The sequence below is a fragment of the Symphalangus syndactylus genome, chromosome 20, assembly GCF_028878055.3.
Source record: "Symphalangus syndactylus isolate Jambi chromosome 20, NHGRI_mSymSyn1-v2.1_pri, whole genome shotgun sequence".
NCBI lineage: Eukaryota > Metazoa > Chordata > Mammalia > Primates > Hylobatidae > Symphalangus > Symphalangus syndactylus.
Genome location: NC_072442.2, coordinates 62,343,233 through 62,360,127, shown reverse-complemented (window position 1 = coordinate 62,360,127; position 16,895 = coordinate 62,343,233). Strand labels below are relative to the sequence as shown.

At 46.1% G+C, this 16,895-nt stretch overlaps 1 long non-coding RNA gene across 1 annotated transcript; it reads left to right on the top strand.

Moving 5' to 3' along the window:
* The first annotated feature begins 7,075 nt into the window (after window positions 1–7,075).
* LOC134735280 (uncharacterized) lies at window positions 7,076–12,284 on the top strand. Its single transcript, XR_010118303.1, has 3 exons — window positions 7,076–7,158; window positions 9,085–9,258; window positions 12,036–12,284. It is a non-coding gene; the product is annotated as an uncharacterized lncRNA (long non-coding RNA).
* Window positions 12,285–16,895: the final 4,611 nt, after the last annotated feature.

Here is a 16,895-nt window from a genome sequence, read left to right as displayed (position 1 = left end):
CTCTCCCTGTTACATGAGTACATTCTTTTTTTTCTTGTAATTAACAAGTAACTGTGGGGTGGTACTTGGAGACTGCGTGAATATCCTATTCTCCCACATCATCTCATCCAGTGGTTTTGGTGTCCATTGATGATTCTTGCCTATATCTATTATTATATTGTTGGCTGCAAAATGGTGATTTGCGCATGCAGATTTGGAGAGATTTGAGATGATGAGGCTAAGGTTCAGAGAGGTTAGGCTAGGACCTAAACATGGGCTTTCAGTCTAGACAGAAATGTCTAGACTGTTTCCATTTCTCCCTGCTGTAAGATGGCCTGCTCCTTACTCTTTACCTTTGAGTGACGGGGCATGGCAGTGTCGCTGCAGGACCAGATGCCATGACACCTGGATCCTCAACATTCTGCCTGTCTGGGAGAGGGCTGTGAAGATTTAAGACTCCTCAAGGCCTCAGGCTCCTGCAAAGAGACAGCAAGAGAAGGAGGCATGAAGGATGGTGGGGGTGGTGAGTGATGTCCATGACTCACTACAGCTGTTGGCCATGGATACCATCATGAGGAGGAATCTGGAGGCCACAGTGTCTGAATCTCCATCTGGGCTGGCAGATCAGAACTTATTGTCATAGTAGTACCTCTGGTCACGTCTAACATCTCAGCCACCATCTGTCCACACACAGGCATCTTCTTGCCCCAAGAGACTTATTTCAAGCCTGGTGCTCCTCAAGGAAGTACCTCAACATGCTGGTGTGCATATGTGCCACGTTGCTAGTAATTTGTTACTAATAATAAATCACTGGCATTTGCAAATGCTTTCATCTTTTTAAAAAAAAATTAGAGAGAATTCAAGGTGATCTCTATAACAGTCTCCAAGATTTGCCTTCTTGCATGGAAAGTGATGACGTTTTATCTGTGAGATGGAAATTACACATGAGAATTTGTCTTGAGTGTTAAGGGGAAATGCGACTAAGAACTGACATTTCAATAGAAAGTATGTGGATATGTCCTATTTTCCTACTCCCTGGATCTGATAGTCAGTGGTCAAAAATCTGCAAGGTACTGACTGTTAAAAGATTCAGGGAAAACTCTGGTGACAAAGACCTCTGTTCTGCCCATTATGCAGAAAAGACAGCCCAAATAAGTAGGCCATTTGGCTGGCTGAGCTGCAGCCTCGTAGGTTTGAAAGCCTGAAGGAGCATGACTAGAAACAACAGCTGTAGAACATTCACAGTTCTCACAATCCAGCCTCACAAGTGTCTGGGATCAGGCAATATTCTTATGATGGTCTTTGGATTTTTTTGGATCACCAGGCTGCTCAGCTCCATGAAGGTCAAGTGGGAAATTAGGGTAACCAACCTTTCTGGTTTGTCTGGGACTGTTCCAGTTTAGTACTGAGAGTTCTGCATCCCAGGAGACCCCCTATTCCCAGACAAAACAGGATGGTTGGTCACCATAGCTGGCACAGAATCCTGTCCAGATCTGAGAAAGCCACTTTCACTTATTTGGAAAATATATTGCATCAGTCAATCTGGGATAACTTCTGACTTTGGTCCCTAGAGGAAGAATGACAGTCATAGTGAGTCAAAAGAGGAGATTCTGCCTTGTCTGCAATTTGGTTCATGCTTCACACACATGGTATCTTCTGGAAGGTTCTCTGTGCCTCTAGGTTCATATATGCACACCCACGCAGTGCATGGCAAAATTCCTTGCAGTTTAACTTGGCACCAATTTTTTTTTTTTTTTTTTTTTTTTTTTTTTTTTACAAATAGCTCTTATTAAGCTCACAATGTTCTACTGATTTCTAAACCTAGGGGCTCCTCTCTGTCATCATCCTATATTATTCAACACTCACATAGAAAATCCAAAGGAATGACTCTGCGGACAATTAATTAGAATTAACAAGTGAATTTTGCAAGGGTGCTGGATTAAAGCTCAATATAAATCAATTGTATTCATATATGCTAGCAATAAACTACTAGAAAAGTAAGTTTTAAAATCGTGTTTATTTTAAAGCATCAAATCCCATCAAATGCCCAGAAAATGCCTAGACATAAATCTAATCAAAGATGTGTAAGAAGGCACTCTCTAACGCCAGAGATTCTTAAGCTTCAGTGTTCATCAGAATCACCCAGGGGGTTTGTTAAAACACAAACTGCTGGGCCGCAAACCCGGAGTTTCTGATTCAGGTGGGCTGGGGTGGGGCTGGAGAATTTGCATACCTTGTTGTCAGCGGGAGCTGGTGCTGTCGGCTGTGGACCACATTTTGAGAACTTCTGCTCAATTCTGAAAACTAGAAAACATGCACCTGTCACTTTCTGAGTGTTCACTCCTTGGAAGTCTTTTCATCCTTAGTTCCTGAGGCACCACATACCCCTGGTTTCAGTCCTGCTCCTTCTCCTTCATTTGGCTGGTTTTCTCATTCTCCGCCCACCACTCAGACTTTCAGCTCCTGCGGGCTCTGTACTCAGTGCCCATCTCACTTTGCACACCCTCCATGGGCATATACCCACACTCGTATTCTCTGATGGTTCATAAGTTTCCAGCCCACGGCTCTCCTGGGAGCTCCAGGTTGTCACGTCTCCACCCACCCCCTGGACAGTTCCACTTGGATGTTCTGCAGCTTGTTTAGCCTGCATGGCCCAAACCGAACTCCCTTTCTTCTCCATAAACCTTCTCTTTCCCGTCTTGTTCATGTTTGAAAAGAGATCAACTTCCCCGTTCATCTAGTCACCCAAACAAGAAACTAGGGCATCATCCCACACACTTCTTTCCCAATTCCTACCTCACTTCTAGGAGATTTGCTGGACAGACGGGAGAGGGGCCTGGCTATTCCATAGCACTGCCACTGGTCCCTGTGTTGAGGGTGAGGGTGCTAATCACAACTATGCGAACAGACACAAGAAGCCATATAATGATCAAGATACAATAACAACTTCATTACGACAGGGGTGGATTGGTGGACTCATGTTGCACTGAGCCCGAAATATGTCATATAAGTCTTTTTCTCCTGAATTTTATTTACCACTCAGTGAGGGCTGGAATGCCTGAAGAATCTGGGCTCCCCCTGGGTGTGTGTGTCTGCTGGTGGATTCGGGAATCTTGCCCCAGAGCCTCCTGCATAGCAGGAGCAGCTGGAAGGAGACTGCTGTGGTTCATGAGAAAAGCTGGGCAGTCCTTGGCCGGTGGTTTTTCTTTACACCAACTTCTCCATCAGATAAGAGTTTCCTCTTCTTGAGGGAAGGAGTTAAGAGAAAGATGAAAAAATATTCCTCCAATCCTGTCGCATTCTGGGAAGTGGAATGGAAGCTTCCTCTCCACAGAAACACAAGGAGAGGGTGACAAGCATTCCACCCCCAAAAGGCCCTGTATATTCTTGAATGAGTCACTGACCCTCTTTGAGCCTCAGTTTCCCCATCTGTAAATAAAGGCCCTTAGAACAAAAGCCGTGAAGGTCCTTCCAAGCTTTCAGATTTCATTAAATCCTATGAATATGGAAAGGCTGTGCTCCTACAGGTTTTCCAGCTGAGAGCCTGCAGGTAATTTGTCATTTAATTACTCCGTGAGAAGTTGGCAGCCCAGCCCTCTCTGGGGACCCAGAGGATGCTCCTGCAAAGATCAGCATGGCTTGCATCCTACATGGCTGAGAAATGAAAGGAGTAAGAACACAATCCAACGCAGAGTCTGGCAGACCCAAAAAGGAAGATTCGCATCTCATTTATTCTTTTATTCCTCATGTAGATATCAAGCATCTACTGGGGACCCTTTGTTAAGAGTTGGGGTGGCTGAAATCCACATAGCCTTAGGCTGTCAGTCAGGTCAGAATATAGCCAGGGAGTTAAGAGATAGGCACAACCAACTGTTTAAAAAAAACACACAAAGAATAATCAGGGCTCTAAGAAAAATAGAAAAGAAGAACCCTATAGGGTCAGTGCTGGAAGGGCAGGGCAGCTCCTGCTAAGAGGGAGCAGAATGGGAAGGCTTCTTGGAGAAGGTGATAATCGCTCCTGGGGTTAGAAAGTGCTGGGCCTGCAGAGACTGGCTGTGAAGGGGCTTTCCAGGGGGAAGAATGACATGAGCCGAAACAGAAGGCTGGAAGCATGGGGACAGGAAAGAATTCTGTTTCACCTGAACGGAAGGCATGGAGGGGAAGAGACGTGATGGATCCAAGACAGGACGTTGACCTCACCCTGGAGATCTCCCTCATGCCCATTCCCTGTCCATCCCCCAGCCCCAAAGCAACCTCTGATCTGATTTCTCTCTCCATAGGTGAGTCTTCCTATTCCGGAGTTTCAGAGAAATGGGAATCCTACTGCATGTTCTCTTATGTTTGGCTTCTTTCATTCGATGCCCTATTTTTACTGGGCGTGGTGACTCATGCCTGTAATCCTCGCACTTTGGGAGGCCAAGGTGGGCAGATTGTCTGAGGTCAGGAGTTTGAGACCAGCCTGGCCAAAACAGTGAAACCCGTCTCTACTAAAAAAAAAAAAAATTAGCTGGGCGTGTTGGTGGGCACTTGTAATTCCAGCTACTCGGGAGGCTGAGGCAGAAGAATGGCTTGAACCTGGGAGGCGGAGGTTGCAGTGAGCTGAGGTCTTAACACTGCACTCCAGCCTGGGCAACAAGAGTGAGACTCTGTCTCCAAAACAAACAAACAAAACCCTATTTTTGATATTCATCCACGTTGTATAACATGTATCAATAGACTTTGTTTCTTTCCATTTTTGCTGAGTAGTATTTCACTGTATGGCTCTGCCACAGTTTATCTGCTCTCCTGGGAATGGACATCTGGATTACTTCTGTTTTCTGACTATCATGAAAAAGCTATGAACAACCTCATGCAAGGCTTTCTGTGGACATAGCTTTTTTTCTCTTGGATAAATACCTAGTAGAGAAACATGAAGTCCATAGGGTAGATGCATGTTTAACTCTTGAAGAAATTGGTGGAGGGTTTCCCAATGTGGCCCCTGTCCCTTTCTAGCTAGGAATTTCTCTTTGCTTCAGAAATAAAGCTAGGAATTTCTCTTTGCTTCAGAAATAACAGGACAGACATACATTTTAAAAAGCAGCATTCTCTGCATCTGGGCTTCTCTTGTCCCAGACACCAGTGACTAAGCCCTGGAAAAATATCAAAGCAATTCTAAAATTAGGTCTCTTTGCAACCTGCACGTCCAGCTGTTATGCTTAGCACCCTACCTCCCCTCCCCCGAATGAAACTCATTCCATGAATATTCAAAATAATCGGTGTTGCATCTTTGAAGAGTGCCTCAGTCCAAGCTTCAATCCCTCCAAAAAGACCTGTCATGTGTGTGAGTGAGAGACGGGGTAGTTCAAGTACAGCCAGTCTGCTCTGAGCAGACACTTCCCGTTAAAGCCTGAAGACTCTGAAGCTCTGGCGAATTGGCCAGGGAGTGGAGAAAGCTGCTTCTGCCAGTCTGCATTTTCTACAGACTTGTTTTTATACCTTATGTTTATTGGGTTCTTACCCAGCCATCTCATAGGAAGAAATCCCTTAGAGGCCATCTGTATTTTACAAGTGAAAGTTTGGAGAGAAAAATGCCACTGTCTGCGGTTGCCCAGGGAGTGCGTGGCCAAGCTGAAGCTGTCTCTCTTCAGTTCTTTCTCTGCTGTAGATCTCAACTCCTCCCAATTTTAGTGAGTATTCATTGTTCCTCTTCCCCTTATTAAAGCTCATCCCTGCATATTAGTGCTTCGGTCCTTACCTAAAAGCAAGGTCGGGAGATCGAAGGAGGTCATATTCCAGGTCCAGGTCTGTTCTGCCCAGGCACACGGAATCCATCACTGTGGCATGAGTTTTGCAAAAGAGAAAGGATTTATTTGCAAGGGCACCAAGTGAGCATGCAGGAGAACACCTCTCACAACCGTCTCCCCACAGGTAATGCTTGGGGATATTTATGGGCTAAAGAAGTGGGGTGGTCTAAGGTGTGGGGAATGGTGATTAGCAGTGGAGAAAAATGAAGTAGTAAGTTCATTCTGTGCAACCGTAGTCAGGGTTCATGGCATTTCATGGGACATAGGTACAGAAAATGATGGTGTTAGCATGATCTGAGGGTGGAGGGTGGAGTTTTTGGCCCTCTGATATAAAAAGACCACTCTTGGTCACTTGCGCAGGCCCAGTTGAATGGTTGGTGATCTTCACTGGTTCAGGAGCTGGCCCTAGTTCCTGAAAAACAACTAAAGCAATCATGGCCACGTGGCCTGTGAATGTTAGCTATAAAGTAGCCAGTGAATGTTAAGTTTCAGCATTCAGCCACAAGGCCTTCAGCTACCTTAAGCTTCATGGAAAAAGAGGAAAAAATAATAAGAAGCAAGCAACCAAAAGCAAGCAGGCAGGCAGACCCGGTGAAATTAATCCCTCAGTTTCAATGGCAGCATGGCAAGAGAGCCCTTCAGGGGGCGCCTATGGGCGAAGGTGCTAAATGCACCTCTGTTGACCACTGTCTCTCTCAGGTTCAGTCCTTCAGTGAGGGCCAACTCTCGAGACACTGAGAACCTTCTTACTCCCAGCCTAGAGGAGATTCCAGAAATCTCAGCTCCTCTCAGAGCCAGAAATAGGGGTGAGTTCCTGTGCCTGGAACCCAGCCCTTTAGCATTCTTCTGGGAATAACAAAAGCCTTCTGCCTGTGGCCTGGAGCACAGTGGGTTCTTGAAGGGCCATCTCTAAGGAATATGCACTGCCTGGCCCAGGCTGAGGGAGGGAGAGCCTGAGCTCTCTGCGCATGTGTGGCTGGGGCAGGCTCTGCTGAGCTCCTCCTGAGGACAGAGCCAGAGAACATCCAATTCTTCCCAGCATCTTCTCAGACTTCTCTGGGCATGAGCTCCGCTTTAACCACCCTGTCAAGAAAGAGGGCAGGGGGGGTGGCCGAGCTGCTCCCCACCTTCCTGGAGGGAGGGTTTTATCAAAGTTCTGCAGGTCCAGCCGAAGAATACTCTGCCCTGAGCTGTGCCTCTAGGAGGGCCAGTGTCTATATGGGGACACTTCCAGGCAGGAGCTGCCCTTGTGGGTCTCACCACTCCTCCCACCCTTGTCCCCTCTCCTTCCTTTACCCACCAGGATGGTGTCACTTGTGGTCAAGGTGGAAGGGGGAATCCATTCTTCACCATGGGTGTTATGCCCTTGACTCCTGACTGACAGAACCTTCTCCAGGTCAGTGACTCACCTGATAACCTGGGGTCAGTCCCAGTCCCCTCCTCGTTCCTGGTTCCACATTGTTCTGTGTTACTCCAGGGGTGGTGCCAAGGCTTCCATAAGGACACACGCATGACTGGAGAAGCTTCTGCCTCTGTGAGGGCCCTTATTGGAAGAATAGGTGGCCTGAGGGTCTACGGGTTGGAGCCCAGGGTGGATGTATCCGAGGTCATAGATTCTAGTCATTTAAAAAAGCCCATTAGATTTAGGACAGTCAACTCCATGGCCACACAGAGAGTCCTGACTCCAGCAGAAGGACACCTCTCACATCTGTCTCCCCACAGGTAAGGCTTGGGGATATTTTTGGGCTAGAGAAGCGGAGTGGTCTAAAGTGTGGGGAAAGGGGATTAGCAGTGGGGAAAAATGAAGTAATAGGGTCATTCTGCACAGAGCTCCAACCCTGGCCCCACTGCTTCCCAACCCTGGCCATGGAACTAGGAACTGGGAGTCACAGGGTGGCTGTGTTATCAGGGACACCAGGGACTCACCTGTGCTCTCTCCAATCTGCCTGGCCCTGAATATCCCTGTGGACCAAGTCATATCCATGACTTCCTAGTGTCTGCCTCCCAAGGTGATTTTATTTTATCCTTTAAGTGAAACCTTGTCATGCATTAGAGCCAGGAAATTACACCCTTCGCTGAGCAGCCTCTGTGCTGAAAGGAAGCCAGGTAATGTGATGGAGTGAGACCAAGAGCGGCATTAATGCAGCTGGTCATGAAAGTCACAGGAACGCTGGCAGCTGCCACCCAGACCAATCTCTGGGGGTGCCACAGGTACCTTGGGCCTTAAGGGGGCTCTACATCAGTCAGAGAGCTCGTCCAGAGAGGGTACGCTCCTCTCACGCCGGCTTCTCAGGTTCCTTGGAGGGGAGACATAGGAGCCCCCTGGCAGCAGCAAAGGTGGCTCCTTAAGCTGCACCGCCATGGGTGCTGGACACATCAATGACTGCAGCAGCCGGGCAAGCCCTTCCTGACCCACAGGGCACTCCCGTTTGAGGCTGCATCTCAGGGGAGCCATGCGGTCCCTAGCTAAGGACATCAGCAAAGAAAGTGCAAATTTCAGTGGTCCATGGTGAGGCATTAATGTGCTAAGGCAGGGGCTTGTATCTGATGACTCTGTGGCGGGGAGGTCTTTTCAAGATCCAGGACTTGTCAGTGTACTGTGGAATATATGAGTTATTAAATGATGAGTGAGCGAGTGGATATGTGAATGGAGTAGGCATTCTAGAGGCAGGAAGGCTATGCTGGGGGCTGCCCAGGTAGTGTGATGGAGATGACTGGCCCATTCCACAGCCCCTTCTGTCTGCTGGCTTGGCATAGGATTAAGCTGAAACCATGGGGCTACAGCCACATCAAGGCATAAGATGATTCTTTTAGATCCTGCTGAATTCTTTGCAGGATCAAAGGGCTTTCAGCATTGCGTGTGTTCGTTCTGTGCCTACCTATTGCTTCCAAAAGAGGCAGGGAGAGCCGGAGAACCAAAGTCTGAGGGCTGAGTAAGATGAGATCAGAGAGATCATTTATCCAGCCCCTTCACTGTTCAAGTGGGGAACCGAGGCCAAGAACATGGCAGGAATTTTTCACCCAGCCAAGGAATGTCCAAAGAGGAAGCAGGAAGTAATAGAAAGAGAGTCAGGAAACGTGCGTGCCTGAGTGTGCATGCATATGTATGTTTTGGCGTTCTGTTGAGAAAGATCCAGCATTTCAAATCACAGTCAGGGTGGGTCAAAGGAGGGGTAGTGAAGCAAAGATGCTACAAAACCTCTCTGCGCGCTGCAATTTGCTTCATTTTCTGGATTCCAATTTCAGAAATTATTTCATGATAGAAAGCCAGAAGATAAACCCGATAAACTCAGGTCCTCTATTGATTTTTCCTCCTCTTCAGCAGTCACTGTATTTTGACTACAGCGTGGTGAAACGTTTAGCTAAGGAAACAGAAAAACAAGAAACAACCCCCTCCACTCCTGAGGCAATAAAATCATCATCAATTCACTGGGACGAATAAGTTTATTCTCGCCAAAGAACAAGTTATTAAGGATCCGCTGCAAATATCTGTCAGGTAAGAGCCTGGCTGACAATTTCATCTCCTAGAATTTAGTGGAAAAGGTTGGAGACACTAAAACCTTTTCTCTCCCACCTTTCCTTTTCCAACCTACCCAGAGGTACAAGCAGCATACCTCGGAGATACTGCAGGTTCGGTTCTAGACCACTGCAATCAAGCAAATATTGCAATAAAGAGAGTCAGGCAATTTTCGTTGGTTTTATACGGAGCCAACAAGTATATGCTATGCTGTGTCTGGCTTTTGGTTCAACATTATTTGTGAGACTAATCCATGTTACTGTAGATGTCAGTTGCTTATTTTCATTGTTTTTTAATGTTTCACTTTACACATAGATTGAAATTGATTAACCATTCTTTCTAATGGAAATTTGAGTTGTTTCCAGTTTTTTGCGCATCGCAAGTCATATTACTGTGAACGTTCTCATAGTGTATGCTACAGACGTAGCTGGATGTCTCTGTCGGTCATGTGCACAGGACTAGAATTGCTGGTTATAGGGTTCGTATCTTCTCAATTTGAGGGAGAAACTCTTTTCCAAAGTGATTGTTCAAACTTACATTCCCTCAAGTGGTTTAAGAGAGCTCCAGTTTTCACATCTTTGTCAGCATTTAAAGTCTCTTATTTTAGGCAGTCTAGTGGCTCTCATTGTGGTTTTAATGTGCATTTCCCTGATTAGCAATACTTTTGAACATATTTTCATAGTTTATTGGCCATTTAAATATGCTCTTACGTAAAGGGCTGTTCAAATATTTTGCCTAGTTTTCTATTATTTTTCTCTTATGTATCTGTAGCTGTTCTAAGCATATTTTATATTAGTCATTTGTCAGTTGTATGTGTGGAGAATATCTTTTTGCACACTGGTTTGCCTTTTTACCCTCTTAATGACGTCATTTGACAAATAATGTTCTTAATGTTAATGTAGTCCAATTTATCAATCATTTCTTTTAAGTTAAGTGTCTTTGTGTCCTGGTTGAGAATGCTTTGTTTACCCCAAGGTTATAAAGACAATTTCCTTTATTGTTCCCTAGAAGCTGTCCTGTTTTACCTTTCATATTTAAATCTATAATCCAGCTTGAATTAATTTTCTGTATGGTGTGAGGTAAGGAACAGATCAACATTCATTTTTACCATATGGATGTTCAGTCATTGCCCTATCACTAGTTAATGAGAAGACTGTCCTTTTCTCACTGTTGGGCAATGCCATCTTTGCCATTAATCAATCATGTGTGTACACACATACACACATATATGTGAGTCATTTTGTGAGTTCTTTATTTGTGTCTTGTGCAGATATAATACTATCTTAATTACTGTAGCTTTCTAAAAAAAAAAAAACCTTGACATCAGATAGTGATTGTCTTGGATGTTTTCAGCCATTTTCATTTTATATAAATTTTAGAATGATCAATTTCTACATACAGCACCTTCTGGAATTTTAATTAATATTACATCAAATCTATAGATTAATTTGGGGAGAACTGATGTTTTTGTAATATGGAGTCTTCTAGTCCATAAACACAGCTCATTTATTTAGGGATTCTTTAATTTAACTCCATGTCTTATAGTTTTCTAGGTAGAGGTCTCACAAATATTCTATTAGGTGTATTTCTAACTATTTGATTTTTATGCTATTATAAGTGTTATACTTCAAAAAATTTTTTTCTGTTTATTGCTACTATGTAGAAACATAATTTATTTTTATATATTGCTCTTGTATTAAGTGACCTGACTAAAGTCACAATTTACTCCAATAGTTTATCTGTAGACTCTTTTAAATTTTCTATATATGCAATCACGTCACTGGTGAAAAATGAAAAATCATGTCATTGGTGACAAATGACAGTTCAGTATTTTTCTCTCTAATCCTATACATTAAAAAGATGTATTTTCTTATTGCACTAACTAGGATCTCTCTAATATAATGCTGGATAGAATTTGTGACAGCAAAGTATCTCCACACTCTAGGGGACACTTAATATTTTGCTATTAAGTATAATAACATTCCTGTAGGTTTATTAAACTAACAAAATTCCTGAATATTCTTAATTTTCTGTAAGTTTTTCATCATAAATGAATATTGAATTTTTAGGGCTGGGCGTGCTGACTCACACCTGCAATTCCAGCACTTTGGGAGGATGAAGCAGGTGGTTCACTTGAGGCTAGTTTGAGACCAGCCTGGCCAACATGGTGAAACCTCATCTCTACTAAAAATACAAAAATTAGCCAGGTGTGGTGGCGCATGCCTGTAATCGCAGCTACTCCAGATGCTGAGGCATGAGAATCACTTGAACCCAGGAGGCAGAGGTTGCAGTGAGCTGAGATTGCGCCACTGCACTCCAGCCTGAGCGACAGAGCGAGACTCTGTCTCAAAATAAATAAATAAATAAAATACATAAATTCATATATGCATTTTTGCATTTATTGAGATGATTACATAACTTTTCTCCTGTATTTCATTAACATGGCATTTTGAATCCAGGCTTTAATTGTTTAAAGCTTGTTCTATTTCTGGCTAGCCATTACTCTTTCAAGGTGACCCTTCAGGCGTCCTAACCAAAAGCCTGGGATGTGATGAAGGCTCCTCCTCTTTAGTGGAAACTGAATTCCAAATTTTGTTCCTCCAAGTGTATGAGACCATTCGCCATTCTAGAAAATGCATTTGCCTTTATGTTTCTGTACCTGTAATTTACCTCCTTAGGATAAACTCCCAGATGTGAGATTTGCTGACTCCAAGTATGACTTGGGAAAGTTTACATTTCTCTCACCTACCTTTTAGGAGAGCCCTCTCTGATGAGCCACATGCGAGATTCCTGCACATTTCACCACAAGGACTCCAGAGAACCCAGCACCCATGGCTAAAGGGCAAGGTTTCGGCTTTAGGGAAATACTAAGCGACTAGGCGCAGAGCCACAGGATGAGCCACAGCAAGGGTCAGGCTAGTACAAGGTTATACACCAACAGAACACAGACTGTCCCCTTCTTCCTTCCATGACCAGCTCATGAAATTCTAGTTGAAATACTGAAAACAGAATAAATTCATTCACAAAACAATCAGGTGTCAAGTTCAGTTTTGCTGTTTCCAACAGGGCAATTTTTTTTCTAACTGCATCAGCTTATTTAGTTTTTAGATGGCTGCTTGGACACACACATTTAAACTTGTGTTTATGAATAATTTAAAAGGAAAATCCAGCACAGTGAGCAGTAATCAGCTCCTCATCAGCTTTCCTAATCATGGGTCCTCCCTTCTCGTGCCCTTCCCAGATTCAAGAGAGGTCACCTCTGTGTGGACTCAGTAAATGATGGAAATCTGAAACTCTCAGTGATTTGCCTGTTAAGGCCAAAGGGAGACTTAGGTAATAATTTATCCTAATGACCTTTCATTAGAATCCCTGAGGCCGGGCACAGTGGCTCACGCCTGTAATCCCAGCACTTTGGGAGGTTGAGGCGGGCTAATCACAAGGTCAGGAGTTCAAGACCAGCCTAGCCAGTAAGGCGAAACCCCGTCTCTACTAAAGATATAAAAAAAAATTAGCCAGCTGTGGTGGTGCACACCTGTAATCCCAGCTACTCAGGAGGCTGAGGCAGGAGAATTGCTTGAATCTGGGAGGTGGAGGTTGCAGTGAGCTGAGATAGCACCACTGCACTCCAGCCTGGGTGACAGAGGGAGACTCCATCTCAAAAAAATAATTAATTAAATAAAAATAAATAAATAAAAATAAAAAAATAAAATCCCTGAGAGCACAGGAAAAAGCGCTGGGATCTCATCCTAGGTTAGGCATCGTTTTTGGGACAGGGTTAAGAGCTGGGGAAATGCCTGTGAGTGAAGCGGAGGTTTCAAGCCTGGCCAGCTTGGTATTGACTCTGAAGAAGATGGTGATCTCCTTGGCTGCCAAAAGGTGTCAAGTTAGTCCAGCTGGGCATGACAGGGTGTTTTGATAGAACTCGGGTAATAGCCATCTAGGAGATTGGGTGGGTGACGGAAACAGGACTCCAGTTGTAGACTCCAGCCCCAGGGGAAACAGATGATAGAGAACAGACCGGAAGCCCAGGGTGGACCTTTCAAGCTGCATGCAGGCACTGGGGACCAGGCAGTCACTGGGCTATGGGGCAAGATGGTACTGACTCTCGGGAGACACCCGGACCCAGGAGGTATCAGCTCTGGGAATCTAAGTCAGAGCAAGATGAGCCTCTCTTGACCTCCTGCCTCAGGACTCATACAACAGCCAGGGAAGAACTGAACCTGCAGGTGGGGGATGGGATGGGGGTGGCCTAAGTGGAGAGGAAGAGCCAGGTGGCTCCTGGGTGGGGCTGCCAACCTTGATGGGGGTCCAGAAATCAGATTCCAGAGGATATTCGGATGTTCAGATACTCGTGTGAAGGCAGCCCTTGCTCAGGTGGCCTTCTTGAGTTCCACTTGTAAAGCAGGGAGATGTGGTGTAATGAAACCATACTGGTTGGAGTCATACAGACTCGGTTTGATTATTGAGTTCAGGACTATTCAACAAAAATGTTCTGAATACCTACATGAACCAGTGGCAGGGAAAGACATAGAACATGTAATTACAAAAGAGGCAAATGTTACAAAGTGAGAGGATGTTGGGGAGAAGGGGGATAAGAAAGGCTCCCACAAGCAAAGAGACTGTGGCGTGCGCATGCACGCGTGTGTGTGTGTGTGTGTGTGTGTGTGTGTGTGTGTATGGTGGTGGTGGTGGTGGTAGTGGAGGGAATTAGCGTATCCCAGGCAGCAAATACAACATGAAGGAGGTTCTGAAGGTCAGACAGCAGCCCACAAGTGAAGAAAATCGTCCTATACATCTGGAGAGAAGAGAGACTGGGACGTGAGTGGTCTAGGAAGAGGCCAGAGAGGTGGGCAAGAGCGGAATCCCTCCAGGCCTCGGAAGCCTTGTGAAGCGCTTTGATCCTGATGGATTGGGCCGTGGGGTACCACTAAAGTGTTGTGTGCAGGACAGTCCCATGATCAGACCTGAGTTTTAGAATCTTGCTATGCAAAGTGTGGACTAGCAGTGTGGCCATCACCTGCGAGCTTGTTGGAAATGCTGACTTTCCATCCTGTATTGGTCTGTTTTCACACTGCTGATAAAGACATACCCGAGACTGGGAAGAAAAAGAGGTTTAATTGGACCTACAGTTCCACATGGCTGGGGAGGCCTCAGAATCATGGCGGGAGGTGAAAGGCACTGCTTACGTGGTAGTGGCAAGAGAAAAAATGAGGAAGAAGCAAAAGCAGAAACCCTGATAAACCCATCAGATCTCATGAGACTTATTAACTATCATGAGAGTAGCATGGGAAAGACCAGTCTCCATGATTCAATGACCTTCCCCTTGGTCCCTCCCACAACACGTGGGAATTCTGGGAGATAGAATTCAAGTTGGATGAGGCCACAGCTAAACCATTTCACATCCTCACCCTGGACCTGCATTTTAAGAGGGTCTGCATGACTCGGATGCACCTCCAAGTCTGAAGAGCCCTGCTCTCTCAAGTTCCCATCAGTTGTTCTTAGAGGTTGGATGGGAGGGGGCCACAGGTTAGCATGGTGGTGTAGTCAGGAAGCTGCTCTCATGATTCAGGAGAGAAATATGGAGACTTATACCAAGCCTGTGGCAGGAGGGATGATGTTCCCCTAGGGCAGATCAGAACACATCACACCCCTGCTCATATTCCTCCACTTCTGCCTCTCAAACATCCTATCTCTTCAAATGGAACTCCCATCCCAAATGGAACATTTGCCTGGCAGAGTTCTGCACTGCCTTTCATATCTATCTCCTTCTCCAGACCCCTGCCACTGTGGCTCAGAGTCCCTCTCCAATCTCCCCCAGGCTGTGACAGCCATCTTCCAATTGGCCACTGCAGCCAGAGTGGTCCATCAAAGCACAGCATTGACCCAGGAGCTCCCCAGCTCACGGCCCCTGGTGGCTCCTACCTCTCCTTCAAGATCAAGTCCATGCCTGTCACCTGGCCTTCAGGGCCTTCCACGGTGGGGCCATCCTTCGGTTACATCTGCATCCCCCACTGCACCTGCGTGGATCCTGGCCCTCAAGTCACTGTAACCAGCCTCTACTCCAGGAATGTGGGTTCTTCCCCCACTCTCGCCTCACCCGAGCCTTCTGGAATGCCCCTGTGCCACCTCAGCCCTACTCTCAATCTCTTTATGTGAAAAGATGACATTTGTTATTGCATTTTCTGGTTTCTAAAATATTGTGAGCATATTGCCACTGTTAGGAAGACATTGAAAAGTATAGGAAGACAGTGAAGCTCTGTTGAAAGCCCGTCATCCACAGACAGTCCTTGTGCAGAATTTGCTGTGGCTATTTCTCAGCCACATGCTCTGAAAATCCACTGCTGAGAGCCTGCAGAGCAGGCTGGCAGCCTCCAGCTAGAGCTGGGAAAAATCAGGCCCCAGACAGGACACCAGAGTCTCTGTTTTGTGCCTCCTATAGATGTACGGGGCACCACATTACCTGCTCACACAGGGTGTCTAACACACTGTAAGGAGGTGTATGGACCTCAGGGCTCTGGCAAAGGCAGCTCCATCCCAGTAGAGCAGTGTTGGGGTTGTTAATGGCTGGAGAGGTGGCGAGTGGTGCAGAAGGCTGGGCTCAGGGGGCTTCTGGTGTGTGTGTCGGTCCCTGCCTTCTCCTGCCCTGCGGCTCCAGGCCCCACCATCCCCACTCCATAGGTTCTCTTCTTTCTGTTTCTGCCCCAACTCTAGCAGCAAGCCAGGCAGCATGCCTTTAGCTCTGTCCAACAAACACTCTTCATGCTCAGCTCTGTTAGGAGACGCTGGGGACACAGAGCAAGCTGATTATCCCTGCCCCGGAGGAGTTCACAGCCTGGTGGGTGACGAGCGGCTGTCTCCCCAGGCTCTGATCCTCCACCAGGAGCTTCTGTAAGCTCTGAGGGTAGGTAAGCTCTGGGCCACTGCATTTCCAAGCAGCCTCTGCCTCCTCCCGGCTCTCACCAGGTGCTTCCACTTTCCCAATTTGCTCCCCAGGCCCCTCACTGGGACAGGATCTTGCTCTGAACTCGGTTTGCTTGGCTGGCACTGCCAACCCTTCTTAGCACTAGCGGTACCTCCAAGCCAGAGAGTTGCAGCAGACCCTGTGAGTGACAGACAAGCCTTCATGGGGAACTGTGGTCACAATCAAGAGGCAGAAGAGACAGGCTCCCTGCCAACCTCCCATCTTTGTGGCTCCAGGAACACAGAGAATTCCTCTAACATCTCTGCCCAGTTGTTTAAGGGCTCATGGCAGGGAGGTTAGACATGTCAAAACAAGCCTGCACAAAGTAACAAGTGTTACAAAGAGAAACACAGGTGTCAAAGGAGTAGATTTAACTTTGGAGAGGCAAAGAAAGTTCTTACAGATAGGGTAACATTCAAGCTGGGTTTTGAAGGAAGAGAAATAATTTTACAAGTGACAAAGGAGAGAAGGGCATGTTCAAATGTTTATTCCAGAAAGATTCCCCCATGCCACTTAGCACGAAGGAGGGACTAGACGAGGGTTCTGGGGAAGCAGGGAAACCAGCAAGGTGGCTGATATGACCCTCCAGCTGGAGATATACTGAAGCCAGCAGAGGATGGGCTTTGAAAGTGAGGAAGGCAGCAGACACTGGCTG